Below are 14,648 nucleotides of genomic sequence, written 5' to 3' on the forward strand. Positions count from 1 at the left end.
AGGTTTCTGCAGCTGTCTTGCCCAATTTGAAGCAACATTTAATGTTTATTCTTGCTCCATTTTCACTTCGACAATAGGAATTTAAGAGCTACGTTTTAATGCGCCTTTCTATGAGAACCACTTACTTCAGTATGGTGCCGATTGCACTGCACATGCGCAAGAAAACACTCTTCAATATGCAATCATTAGCGCCATCTTCCGGCTTTTCGTTCTCCTACAGTTACGTCAGTCCTGGAAATTAATAGCCGGACCTTGTATAAATGCATGAGAAATAAAATATCAAGACTTTACGTCTTGGAAAACAAATTCTTTTTTATTTTGTTCTCAGTTCTTATATTTATATATTATTTTGAATTAAATTTATTTGAAAAATAGTTTTGTAAGTATCTAACCACGATATTCACATAATAAAACTTCTTCAATTTATTTAACTAGTTCAGATCGTAATAAAACTTTACGTTTATAATAAAATTTATCTGTATGAAGTCTATGATAAAATTTATCTCCATGACTCTATGAAGTCGATGAAAAATATCAAAGATAAGAAATAGATAGATGGATGGCTGAATATTTAATGTAATAAAACTTCAACTCTTTCCAGCTCGAATATTACAAAACTTGAAAAATAAAAATGCGTGCATAACGAATGAATTGAATTTCAATCGAAATTTTTCGAGCTATTGATTCCTTCGACTTATATCTTATCTAAAACCATCAATGCCCAATTTTTTTTTAGTAATATAGAATAAAAAGCGTATTTTTAAAGTTATATTATTTCGTACTTTTCGTTCCAGGATTCATTAAGTCTTTGAAATAAATTGAACATTCTTTTCTTTTCTTCAGAAATACGTTTTTAAAGCACAATTATAAACAAAATTTACACGAGGTTTTAGATAACTTTAGGAATGCTAATTTGGAGACGTAGCACTGATCTACATGCCTTTCACGTAAATGACTGATATTGAGAAAAACAATTTAACATAAAAGAACGAGTGGAAAAGTGTTAAACAGAATTGTGTAAACTAAAGTGTTAAAAGTGTTAAACTATCTATTTATAACAATGACTTAACAGATGCGAAAAAACAAAACAAAACATTTTTTCAACATTTCTCCGTAACGGAATAATTAAAATTAAAAAAAAAATTCGGACCGGGGACTAAAATTTCAAAACCCTAGGGGAAATGGTAATAGAGTTATTAGATATTCAAAATCCGAGTAAACACAAAAGTAGAGTTGAAAAAAGAGATAATTAAGTTTCATTAAAAAAGATGAGAAAATGTTACCAAACTTTTTAAAATGTCTAGTAAAGATGGAGTTAAAATAAATCTATGTTACCTCATTTGTCAGTTTCTGTGGTTTTATCTTAACTCGAAGCAGCTTTAATGATTTGTATTTTCTCGAATAATTATGAAAGTTAAAGGAATAGTATTCTTTTAACATTCCTTTGAATGCCTCGGAGAATATGATTGATTGGTTTTAAACTAAACGTTTCTAATTAGTTGAAACCCTAATTTTTGCTTTTCATTTATGAAAATCTTTATTTTTGCCATAAGTGCATAAGTATTTATTACTAACTCTGAAAACACTAGTATATTGCAATCAAATTTAGTAGAGAATATTTAGTTAATTACTCCAATTGTATATAGACTAAAAGAGTCTAACGACTATGAAAAGAAAACTAAATACGGCTTTGAAAATTATTTGAACAGAGTTATTTACAAACAATGTGTAACATTGATAAAAATCGAAATTAATATTTATTAAAATATAAGTTTAGGAGTTATACTTACAAGGATCAAAATCTTTTTCGAAATTGACGAGGAGCAAATGAATTATCCTTTATTGAACCTATTAAAAAAAACCAAATTGATAAGTGTTTGCACATTAGAAATTCAAAAAAAATATTAATAATAGGAAGGATAATGATTTATCCAAAGATTCACCTTTTGATTTATCCTATATTTGGTAAAGAAATTAAAGTTACGTTCTGAGCATTGTTTACGAAAATCACTTTTAGTTTTTTTTTACTGTTTGGCAACTTTGTACCTCTAGATTAGTGTTTCCCAAAGTGTGGTATGCGTACCCCCAGGGGTACGGGAACAGTTTAGCGGTGGTACGCGTTCATATGCGAGATATCTTCTAATAAACGAAATTTTCAAAATTTTATTTAAAAACAAAGCCAGTCATGAAAATTTACGATTACGTGTTTTTCTATTGACTATTTTATGCAGAGTTAACAGTTAATAATTAGTGGTGTCAACAGCCAGTTGTGAATTTTAACTTTTGTGCAATTTTTTTACAGTAAGAAATACATTCATTTTTTATAGTGGTACACAGCGGTACGAAAAATTTAGAAAGGGTACACAAAAGTCATAAGTTTGGGAAACACTGCTCTAGATGTTAAAAATAGCGTATATAATAAATTTGAAATAAATTTGAAAAGGTATGGTCATAGAGTAAAGTTTTCAAATTTTGCAAATATCATTTAAATATCGTTGCAAATATCGTTTAAAATTTGAAAAGATATGGTCATAGAGTAAAGTTTTCAAATTTTACAAATGTCGTTCAAATATCGTTACAAATTTCGTTTAAAATTTGAAAAGATATGGTCATAGAGTAAAGTTTTCAAATTTTACAAATATCGTTACAAATATCGTTTAAAATTTGAAAAGATATGGTCATAGAGTGAAGCTTTCAAATTTTATTTGAACTACAATACGAAGAAAAGCGAAAGAAAAAAAAACAAAACACTTTGATGCGTTTAGCCATGTTTTAGTCACGTTCTTTTGGATCATGGTACTAATTAAGTATTACTACTACTAATACTAATTAAATATTGTGTACTAAATTACTGTGTATACTAAATTACTTGTGAGTAAATTACTACTACTAATTAAATATTGAGTACAGTACGCAAAAAAAGAGAATATATCACTCTTCACAACTTTTGTTCTACATAATTATTGGATTTTTATGAACTAAACGGCAATTTTAATGGTTTAAAAGACATGTTACACACGTGTTAATTAATTAGTACAGATGATATTTTAAGTTACAAGATCAATATTTTAGGTGCGTAAGTATATTTTTATTTCGATGGATATTTCGCCATCAAAATATGAAGGATGGCCACAATCTGGAAAATTGAGTTCAAATTTAGTCAAGAGAGTGATTGGCCTTCTTGGTATCCATAATGTTAATTCTACTCTTTGCGTTTGTTATAATGCTTTTTTTAGCAAACCAAAAGATTTTGCTCGTAATTATGAAATTCGTTTATCCAAAGATAATTCCAAGTAATAATTTCGTATTATTTTTCCTTAATTTATATAACAATGATAAAAACTGTATGAATTGTTGATTATGCAACTTTCGAAAACATTTTAATGACAAAATGAACAAAGTTTAAACGAAATTGGTCAAATACTTTCTAAGGAATAAAGAAAAAAAAAAGTCTAATTTTCTCATGAATTCTTCGAATGATTTTGTTTGCATTTTGTATTTTGTCATTTAAAATTACGCAGTTTGAAAGGCTGTTAAAATTTGTGGACTTCAGAATTTGAAAATTTTTTCAATCCTTATTAACTAAATTAAAAAAAATTAATAAATAGTTATATTCTTTTGCGAATTATTTTCAGATAAACGAATTTTATGACTGTGTTCAATTATTTATTTGATTCGTTAAAAAATTATCTCAGATATCGTGAAAAAAGGGAAAAGAAAAATTAATATTAAAAGGTCCAAACAATCGACTGCTCTTTTGCCTAAACTTTTGTGACCATACTTTTCAGATTGCGCCCCCCCCCCAAATTTTGAAAGTCAAGAAACCAAAAATAAAATTTATGTCTGTTTAGAGACAGTATGTGTTTGTGTCTGATTTTGTAACTTAAAACATAGTTTGCACTAAAAAATTAGGATATCACATTTAAAGTTAGGTTCTCGAACCATTAAGGTTGAGTCTCAGTACGTAAAAATCTGTTCATTCGGATGAAAATTTATCAGGGTGCTCCTTTTTTTCCCCGCACTGTACGTCTTATCCCTGTAGATATTGCTAATCACCCATAGATATTATATGTGTCCAATTCTCGTAGATATTAAAGCTATCCCATAGATCCCTATAGATATTATATTTTTTTATTTATATCTCAAAGGTATTGCACACTCTGATTTGACTCTTGTAGACATTGCATATTATCGCATATGTATTGTATTATTCCCACTTTAGTAAATGTGGCATATTATCCCAATGGTATTGCAATCATTGAGTTGAATCTCCTGGTTTTAATCTATGCGCATTTTTCGAAGGTTTCTTTTAGAAATATATGTTTAGATTGGTGATTACAGAACACCCTGTAAAAGCCTTAGATAGAATTGCTTTGCCATATAGTCACATTAGTAGCATTGAATCTCGTATAATACTACTAATGTGACCAAAACCATTGCTAAATCTGATTCGATTCAAGTTTGCTTCTCTATGCAGCTTTTTTTTTAATGCGTAGTTCGAAAAATAAAGAACCAAAAAATAAAATACATATGTAACAGTATTTAAATATTAGCGTGAATGATATTTTTTTCCAAAAAACAGGATATTTTTTTCTATCAAAAAACATGATTTCAGATAACAAAATCACTGGACATGCTTTTGAGAAGTTAAAAAAAGGGAGGGAGAGGAAGCAACCAAAGAGTAAGCTTTTGCTTTTTCTTATGTTCGACTGAATTTCGATTTCCACAAGTCCTTTTTTCAAAACAGATTTCTTTTCTTCAAAAGAATAAGATGAGTCGAAATCTCCCCTTAAACCTCACTTTCTCTGTGTTGAGCCAACCCCTTTCGAAAGATGGAACGAGTAAAAAATTCAGCAGAAAGACCCTGAGCAGCTGGGACAAGAAGGCTGGAATTTCTGTCCAATCGAGCAAATCTTATTTTCGCAACGAAAGTCGTTGACATTTTGTCAGAAATGCTATCGGCTTCTCTTTCCCATTATCAATACTTCGCAGACTTCGATCTCCAAAACTCGGGTCACAAACGACTTCTTTAGATGTTCGAAATAAAAAAAATAAAAAAAGCATGAGAAATAACTTCCATTTCGCCTTACGATTCGAAACAAGTCGACAGCGAAAATATTTCTCCTTCTTTTCTCTTTAGTAACTGTAACCAGAGTGTAGATGTGAAAAAATGGCGCTACAATAACTCTTCGAAAATAAATTTTAGTTTAGTCCACCGCCCCCCTCTGGCATTCCTTAACGCGCTCGAAAAGACTGTATTTGTTGGGCCAAGGATCCTTAAAAATATCGATGTCGTTTCTGTACGGTTTGTGATATCGAAAACCATTAAATATCTTTTCAGGATGGTGACGTCAATTTCCGATCATTAACTGAACACAACTCAAAAATGTTCTATGGTCTGGAAAGAGCTCTTTTTTTTCTCGAGACATAAAGGTAACTAATTGAATGGAAATATTAAGAATTGTTGGAATTGCCGAAGGAGAAATTGTAGGCATAAGTGATTATGTAGTATTAATAATAATCATGCACGTGAATTATTTAAATTCATCAAACAATTTTCATGTAAATTGGTATAAAAGTTGCGCATTGGGTTCTGCAATGACTGCATGTAATATATATACGTTTTGAATACTTATAAAGTATGATGTAAAAATGCTTTACATTTAATCATCGCAAATTAATATACATGGTGATTAAATAAAATGGTTTCAAATTCGTGAGATAGGTAAACCATGTCGTTAGAATTAATTAGCGCTTTCAATTTTTTATTTACTTTTTGGTTTTGGAATCCAAAATAATAGAGCTTTCCTTGGTAGGATCATTAATAAATAGGGTTCATTTGCAGCTGTGAATATATTAACCCAGTGCTACTACCCCGGTGGTTAGCGAATCGGGCTCTGGACCGGGGTTTGATCCCCAACTCCGTCAAGATCCACCAAACACATGCGATATACGTGCTTGTAAAATTTGTGGAATCAAATTTCTTGCGGTTTGTCACTGAGCAGTATCATGGGTACAAGAATCTGGAGAAAATTTCCTTCCTCTTAAGTTTAATCTAAATTGAGGAAGTCTAAATTTAGAGCCCTAGAGTAGACCTCAGATTTTACAATCCCGAAGTCTCAGAGTCTAAATTGTGGAAGTTCCTATAGAATGAGTGATGCTGCCATCTATTGGTGGAGTTATGAGCTAAGACGTGCTTTCTCCTTTCTGGTGCTCTCTTGTCAAAATGAAAGGCGCGCTTTCTTGACTTAACTCACAAAAGGCCAATGGCTGCCTAGCTTTGCTTGTCTAAGTGTCTTTAGAAACAACATATACTAACCAAAAAATATTAAAAAAATTCATTTGGAAATGTTTAATGTAAAGAATGAAATTTTTCATTATTTTGTGAATAACTATCTTAAAATTAGTTTTCTTAAAATTAGGTTTTTCGTCAGGCAGTTGAATTTACAGGTCTGGAGTGGCTTTTAGTTTGTTCTGAATATGTTTTCGGCGTACGCTTAAATTGAGATTGAATAAAATTTCGAAGAACTATTATAAACTGTGAAGATTATTATCTAATAAACATAATTGTTATTCATAAATTGCATTAGCTTATTTTAAATTAAAACGTTTATAGAGAAATATAAATGCAATTATTTGTAAATGCACATCCATTTCCATAATTTATTTAGCACAAATGGGATTTTTTTTAAGTTTTAAAATTTCGTTTCAAATTGACTTTTTTCTTAAATAATTTCATTGAAAAAACTAATTTAGTGGTTGGATACAACACAGCAAAAAAATATTTCAAAAAATTAATCAAGAGCCTGTTAAAATAGCTTTGAAACACACAATAGTTGAACTTGAAATTGAACTTGTATTCAAAATTAAAAGAGCATATACTCATTTTTGATAAAAAAAATGTGTAGTTTCAAAAGTGAAGTGGTGGTAAAAATGCGTTTGTTGGCTGACGGTGGGATTCGAACCAAGGACTTCCGGGTTTGTAATAGATTGCTATAACCACCATTCTTGTGCACCTAAGTTCAGAAAGGGCAAGAAAACTTTAAATAGTACCCTACGCAAAAAAACAACATGGCATATAGTCCATTCTCTTAAAGGTTTTTAAGATTTAGAGAATTAGGTAAAAAGAATATTTCATTACCAGAATTTTAAGGAATACTTTTAATTTTGACCATATTTTCCAAATTGAATCTCTTTGTAACATTGAAATTGCGAAACACTTTGTGGGAAAAGCTGGGATTGAGAATTACATTAGGGCTGAAAAATATTCGAATGCTATTAGACGTGTTTCCTTATTATAAATATGAACTTAAAGCTCGTTCCTCTTTGAACTCACACTTTTATTAATCTCAACTCACTTATTTTAAGTTTTGTAAATTTTCTTTGTCAAAAATTGCAATTAAAAAGACTTAAAAATAGCTATTCTATCTCAATTTGATGATTTAGCGACTAACTTGTCAAGCTCGCCTAATTGTTTGCAATTAGTTATTTGGTTATGAACGGGTCAGTTTCTTATTGCAGTTTGTTTCAGTTGTTAATGCATTGACTCAATGGTAAACATTAAATGGTTTCATTCGTGGAAGATGCTTCTGCTGAAGTCAAAATATTCGTATGATTTCTTACTACTTTTAAATTAAACGAATATACAAAAGTCTGTTTGAAGCAGCCATAAAGTATAGAAGAAGTAACAATTTTAAAGTGCGAAGTTTTTAATAAGCATTATATCTCTTAATCCATAAATGTGAAATCTCAGTAAATTATTCTAATTGGCTTTTCTCTTCGTAAATTTTGCCTGTATTAAGCACATTAGACTTGGACAGGCTGAGGCGCAAAAAAATTCTATCAATCTTGAGTGGACTCGGATTTAAAATTTTCTATTCAGACCTCTAAAATTCTGCCCTAGATCCCTTCTTCTAAATGGGACATCCAAAAAATTCAACTCCCATGATAACAGGGATGACGTAAAATATCCCCAGTGGTAGACTGATCAAGGATTAGAATTAATTTGCAGTCGGGCTAAGCGTGTGAGGTTTTCAAAGTTTTCCTTTTCGTGTCAGTTTCATCAATAAGTCCTCCAAGAAGACTAGTTTGAACCAATGCTTGATCCAGGCCGGGATAGCCTGGTTGGCAGGGCACTGGACCCATGTCCAAGAGTTCGTGGGTTCGATCCCCGCTGGCCGAAGATTCCCCGAGTAGTAAATGTGACTGCTGCAAGTTAAATCTGTCGAGTAGCAATGTCCTCCATGTTCCCATAACAAATCAATACCTCTGGGGGTACTGATCCAAGAGTTTCCTTATCTTCTGGATTGGTTCAAAATTACAAAGATACGGAGTTGAACATTGGTAGTCGTAAACCCGAAATTGGGTCGGCTGTTCAATGACTGATATAAAATGTTTGATCCAGGAGTTTCTTTGTCTTATGGGTTGAGTTCAAAATTTAAAGGCTACCGAGTTGAACATTGATAGTCGTAAGCTCAGAATTTGGTCGGCTGTTCAACGCCAGTTATAAAATAAAACATTGATAATTCTAAGTTTTAAACATTGATAATTGTTTAAAACTTGTTAGCTTTGATTAAATTTAGATCCCATTGATTCAGTTATTGATTGTTGATTTTGATTAAGAATACGAATTGATCGAAAACTTTAAGATTCTTCCATTCTATTTCACAATAACTTTCGACCGTTAAAAATAACCGAGTTTCTAATAATAGATTAAAAGAATATTTGCTAGTATGAAACTATCCGTCTTCTGCATTTTCATCTAGCATTATTAAAATTCCAACCAATCATCGAGAGTCCTCAATTTCTGGAAAACGAAACAATTCCAATTTACTTAGATTGCTCGCAAATAATTTCGTTGAATACAAGAGCTTAACTGAGAAGAGGAGCTTCATTATTTCTCCTACGATTCCATCAAGAAATTTTCAAATTTATTCACATAAAAGTGCACGCTTTGTGAGATTTTGGGAAAGGGGAGTGCTTCACACTTCAGGGGAGGGGAACTTCACACTTCAGGGCACATCAGCTGCGCCCTCTTAACACAACTCGAAAACAATTCGACGACATTATGTAAGATGGGATTTTAAAAAGGCTCGAGTTATAATATTGAAGAGTGCTTTTGAAATTTTCGACAAAGAAGAAAATAAATTGTCTTTGAGAGAGATTTTGGTGAAAGAATGGGTTTTGATTTTTCTGTATTCTTTTTATACCAGTTGTAACAGTGTATAATACTCAGATCCTTGTAAAACATAAACGAGTTAAAATTCTCCGTTTGAATGCTGTCAAGATCATTTCATTAGAGTTGGAAATTTTACTTTATGAATAGTTAATTAAGAAATTAAAAGTACTTTGATTTTTAGTATTGATTCTTTCTTCTGTTAAGTGATTAGGCAGTTCTTTTCATTCTAATTTTTAAAATTTTTTTTTCTTCCTCTTCACTAAAATAACCAAGATGCTTTTGCTTTAATTTATTTATCGAATGAATTTTAGATCGATTTATTTTATTAATCGATAGGAATTTGGAAAATTATTATTTAATTACTTTTGCATTCGTACTTTGGTAAAACTGTTTTTATTATCAATAATTACCGTCGCTATCGAAAGATTTCGAGTCCGGCATTGGACTGGTCGTTAAGACACGGTTCCCACCAGATCACCGAAGTCAAGCATCACTGGCTTTGGTCAGTGGGCGGGTGGGTGACCACTTGGATTAGTCTGCGTAGGGACCGAGGGTGTGCGGTATTGGTCCTCGTTAAACGTTCTACCGTAAAGTGCTCGACTTCGCGTGCAGGTTGTCGGGCTACCGAAGCGGGGGTGCCATCCCCTCTGCAGAGGATCAAAATTGTTATGGTATGCCTTCGGATCATCCTCAAGGATATTTTCCCGACTGTCGCCTATAGCCCATTGTGCAGCTCTAGTGTGACGTAAATGAACTACAACAACAACGAAAGATTTCAAATTTTGTTGCAATTGAGATTGGGTAGCTTTAAAATTTAGACTTTTGAATAAAATACCTGGATTCTTTTTTTCTTAGATTTTTTTCCTGTATTTTGATTTTTAAACAATAATTTTCTAGAGTACATTTTTTTACACAAAATATTGAAGGTGTTATTTTCATTATAGTTTATTAATTGGATTAATAATAAGAATTGAGAAATTATTATTCCGTTTATTTTACATTCGTACATGATATTCTAACCTTTACTATTTTTTCTACAAGATATTGTATACAAATTTCCAAAACTGCTATCGAGGAATTTCAGGCAATTATGTTACTATGGTGATTCCGTTTTTTTAAGATTTAAGCCATGCCATTAATTTAAAGATTTAAAAAACCTATGCAGTAGTTTAAATGTATTTAAACAGTTTTTCGTAGATTTTGAAATGTTTTTAAAAACAAGTTAAAATTTTTTCTCAGTAAATCTTACTTTAGTAACAATTATCATTTTAGTTAAATATAATCATTTAGATGCTTCTGAATTGAAAATCGAATGAAAGTTCGTAAAGTGTTTTTCTGTACATGTGTTTTTCGTTGGAAATTCTACGTGAATAGTCTCGATCTTCACTTAAGCCGTTCATTCCGTTGAGTGGTTGTTAAAAGCAACATTTATCTTTCGACAATCTTGCGATGCCTGAGAGGCACGCTGACCGCTGAAAGGTGATTAAGTCCAAGAGTGGTCAGCTTGCTTAACGGTTAGAAGGGGATGCAGAAGATGTTCTTGGAGGATTCCTTAAATGAATTTGGCTCGAAAGGACGAGGGAAGGTAAATTAAATAGAACTTCGTTCCCTTGCAGCTACTGTCTAAGTGACAAATGAAACGAAGCGTTAGAATTCTTTTCGACACTTTGGCTGGTATTATTTTACGCCAAACGCCTTTTTCTTGTTAGACACAAGTATAAATGCTGCGATGTCACTTTTATTTAAGGAGATAAATAGAAAAGAAAAATATTTTGTTAAATACTTTTATTTGTCAAATGTATAGTGTATTTATATGATCTGACATTGTTTTAATACATCAACAGATATGTTTGAAATGGAAATGGAAAAGCCTGGTCGGTAGGGCGCTGGGCCTTTGTCCGAGAGTTCGTGGGTTCGAACCCCGCCGGCCGAAGACTCTACGGAAGTATTTGTTAAATGTATAGTGCATTTATATGATCTGACATTGTTTCAATACATCAGCAGATATGTTTGAAATGGAAAAACCTGGTCGGTAGGGCGCTCGGCTTATGTCCGAGAGTTGTGGGTTCGAACCCCGCCGGCCGAAGACTCTACGGAAGTATTTGTTAAATGTATAGTGTATTTATATGATCTGACATTGTTTCAATACATCAACAGATATGTTTGAAATGGAAATGGAAAAGTCTGGTCGGTAGGGCGCTGGGCCCATGTCCGGGAGTTCATGGGTTCGAACCCCGCCGGCCGAAGACTCCCCGTGTAGTAAATGGTGACTGGTGCGCGCTATATCTGTCGAGTCGTAAAGTCCTCCACGTTCCCATAACAAATCAATACCTTTGGGGGTACTGGATTGGAGATCGATCGTTCTCTGATTCAGGTCAAAATTACGATCTGTGTATGAATAGGCCCGCCCTATAAACGGGTGTGGCAGAAGTCGATTTCCTGGCCATAGATGGAGCCACTGGAAAACAAGAACAATCGCACCCCTCTGCCTAGAACAGGCATACGTCAACAACAACAACAACAACAACATGGAAATAGAAAAAAGTTCACTCCTGGAAGTAAAAAAAAAGAATTAGTTGTAATTTAATTAAAATCATTGATATCTTTTTTTCGCATTACCCAGAGTGCATCTGTTTGGTAAAGTAATCAACAGAAATAACGTTTGACAATATTTTCATATTAACTGTTATTTTACTTAAATTATTTTAAGTTATTTTACTTTCTTTTATGTTAACTATATTATATTAATTAAACGCAATCCTATTATAAGCCCTTTTCACACCATATTCTTAAATATTACTCTTAAAGTAACCAAAATTTCATACTTTTTTATGCAATAGCTTTTGCAATATATAAGAATTAGAAGTCTGTGCGGTGAAACTTTTAAAAAAAAGACGGGGGTTGCTGTGGCGGCGATGACAGCAAATTTTTTTTTCGTACAGTTTTAAGATAACTGCGAAAAGTGAGTTTGTTATCACTCTAACCCAGTATTTCGCAAACTTATGAATTTTGTGTACCCTTTCTAAATTTTTCGTAACGCTGTGTACCACTAATAAAAAAAATGAATGTATTTTTTACTATAAAAAAATTGCATAGAAGTTAAAAATTACAACTGGCTGTTGACACCACTATTTATAAACTGTTAACTCTGCAAAAAATAGCCAATAGAAAAATACGTAATCGAAAATTTTCATGGCTGGCTTTGCTTTTAAATAAATTTTCTTGAAATTTTCGTTTTTTGGAAGGTATTTCGCATAAGAACGCGTATACCAGGTAAACTGTTCCCGTACCACTGGGGGTACGCGTACCACACTTTGGGAAACACTGCTTTAACCCAATAATATTGGAAATGAAATCTTTTTTTTCGAGGAGGGAGTAGGTGAGAGTAAACGAACATCAGAGGAATATTTTAAACTAAAATGAAGTACAGGGGAATATTTTAATATCTTTCAGTTGAATACATTTAGCTTTTAATCTTAGCTTTCAATTAGCGAAACAGAAAATGATTTCAAAGCAATAAATCGGATTGGAGAGCAAAGCGAGCAGGGGACACAAAACACACCAGTAATTAAAAAATATCATGTAGCCTAGTATTCTCGAGTTTCACTCTAAACTAATATCATCTAAATTTAACCCTCAGAATATTTTAACCTGAGTTATTACCTTAATTGCAGTCTTATTACGTTTAAGAACACTAGAGAAAATACGTTCAATGCTATCTCCAGACTCACTGTAAATGCAAAAGGTCGTTCGAAAACTTTAATGCATACAGAATTTGCGCATTCAAGTGAGGAAACGAGCTGCAATAGACGAGAGGTGCCGTTCTATTCTACTTTGCACAAATGCCCTATTGACACGAAGTGCTGCCCTAATGAGAGACGGGAGCTGAAAGCTGAAACTGGCGTCGACTTCAACCAAATTCTGCTGTTGAAGAGTCATCGAGGATGGCAGAGTATGACAGAGCAGTGGTTATTGCATTTCCAGCGTCATATCTCTCTCGAAAGTGCTGCAGGACACGCAATATGTCTGAACTTGGCATAATTGCTCTTGCATACGAAAAGAGACATGTTGAAACATGACCTTCCTGAGATTCTGATAGTAATAAACTTGAATAAAATGTAACATAATGAGTAAAGGCTAAGACTTTTTTTAAAAATAAATATATTATTATTAGCTTCGAAGTAAATACTTTATGACATTTTATTTACGTAAGAATAGAAATTGAATTATTTTTTGTTAAATGTGTGTTATTTAAGAGAAAAAGCGAAGTAATTAAGATTGTTTTAGAAAGGATGCTTTTGCAAATTTGATACTTTACCAATGATTTGATACTCTCCAATCCGATTTATTGCTTTGCAATCATTTTCTGTTTCACTAATTGAAAGCTAAGATTAAAAGCTAAATGTACTCAGCTGAAAGGTAGTGAAGATAAGAAACAAAACAATTTTCTATAAGATTTCTGCCATTTCTACGAGTATATTATAATATTAGAAATTAACTTATTTTTGATTTAATCCTTTAACGCAGAATTTTTATTAAAATTTTTTTTAACACTTATTTCACTGTTTTTTATTAATTAATGCTGAAGTGTTATATTTAGTATTTTAGTGAAAAATGTTATATTTAGTATTTTAATGATTTATGGTTATGAAATATAGCATGAAACACCGGTGTCTTTTCCTGCGTTAAAGGTGAAATTTTTCAAATACGGCTCACTTCCAAACAATATTTTGTAAATGTATACTTATTCGCAGCTATTTAGACCTAAGAGAAACAGTTATTCGTCATTTAAATTTCTTTTATTAACAAAATCAATTGTTGACAAATTTTTGAATATAAATGAAAAAAAAAAAGATTATTTTATATTTTAGTACAAATATAATTCCAATAATCTAACAGATTTGTTTTGTAACTATTAGACTATTTTTTATAGTTGAAAAATACCGAAATATATTTATTTCGAGATGAAAAATCTCTGGCATGTCGGGTGTATAAGTTGATCGCTACAAATATGCAAATTTCTAAAATTAAAAAATCGGCAAAATGGGAATTTTAATTTTATTATGTACAATCTATTAAATGTGGAATTCCAAATTTTTTGGATGGGAATGAAGTCGATTTTTTTGGGTCTCAATACATGTGTATGAACTAGAATCAATTGCAGAGTGGGGTTCGTTTAAGGACACTGTTGCACAGTGGGCCAGCATCCAAGATTTCGTGGACAAAATTAGTATTTCGATAAAATTTGTTTCGAAATTTGGGGGTTTTTATTTAGGGGTTTTTATGTGCAGGTAAATTGAATTCATAGTTGAGATTTTGAAATACATTAAAAATACCCAAAAAAAGAAAAACAAAATGGCGACTGAAATATGGAGAAGCAAAGATAAAAAAAATAATATAGTATGTTTAAATAATTAAATATAGCAAAGAAAATATAATAATTTTCTCAATTTTATATTAAAAATGAAAA

At 31.8% G+C, this 14,648-nt stretch overlaps 1 protein-coding gene across 3 annotated transcripts in view; it reads right to left on the bottom strand.

Moving 5' to 3' along the window:
* Positions 1-14,648, bottom strand: part of LOC107441931 (leucine-rich repeat-containing protein 15-like) — a 134,198-nt gene that overhangs the window by 27,823 nt on the left and 91,727 nt on the right. For all 3 annotated transcript variants that reach the window (XM_071179425.1, XM_043040162.2, XM_071179424.1), the window contains one exon: positions 1,791-1,848. The gene's annotated coding sequence lies outside the window, so the exon portion shown is untranslated. The remainder of the gene's footprint in view (positions 1-1,790; positions 1,849-14,648) is intronic.

The sequence above is a fragment of the Parasteatoda tepidariorum genome, chromosome 4 (genome assembly GCF_043381705.1).
Source record: "Parasteatoda tepidariorum isolate YZ-2023 chromosome 4, CAS_Ptep_4.0, whole genome shotgun sequence".
NCBI lineage: Eukaryota > Metazoa > Arthropoda > Arachnida > Araneae > Theridiidae > Parasteatoda > Parasteatoda tepidariorum.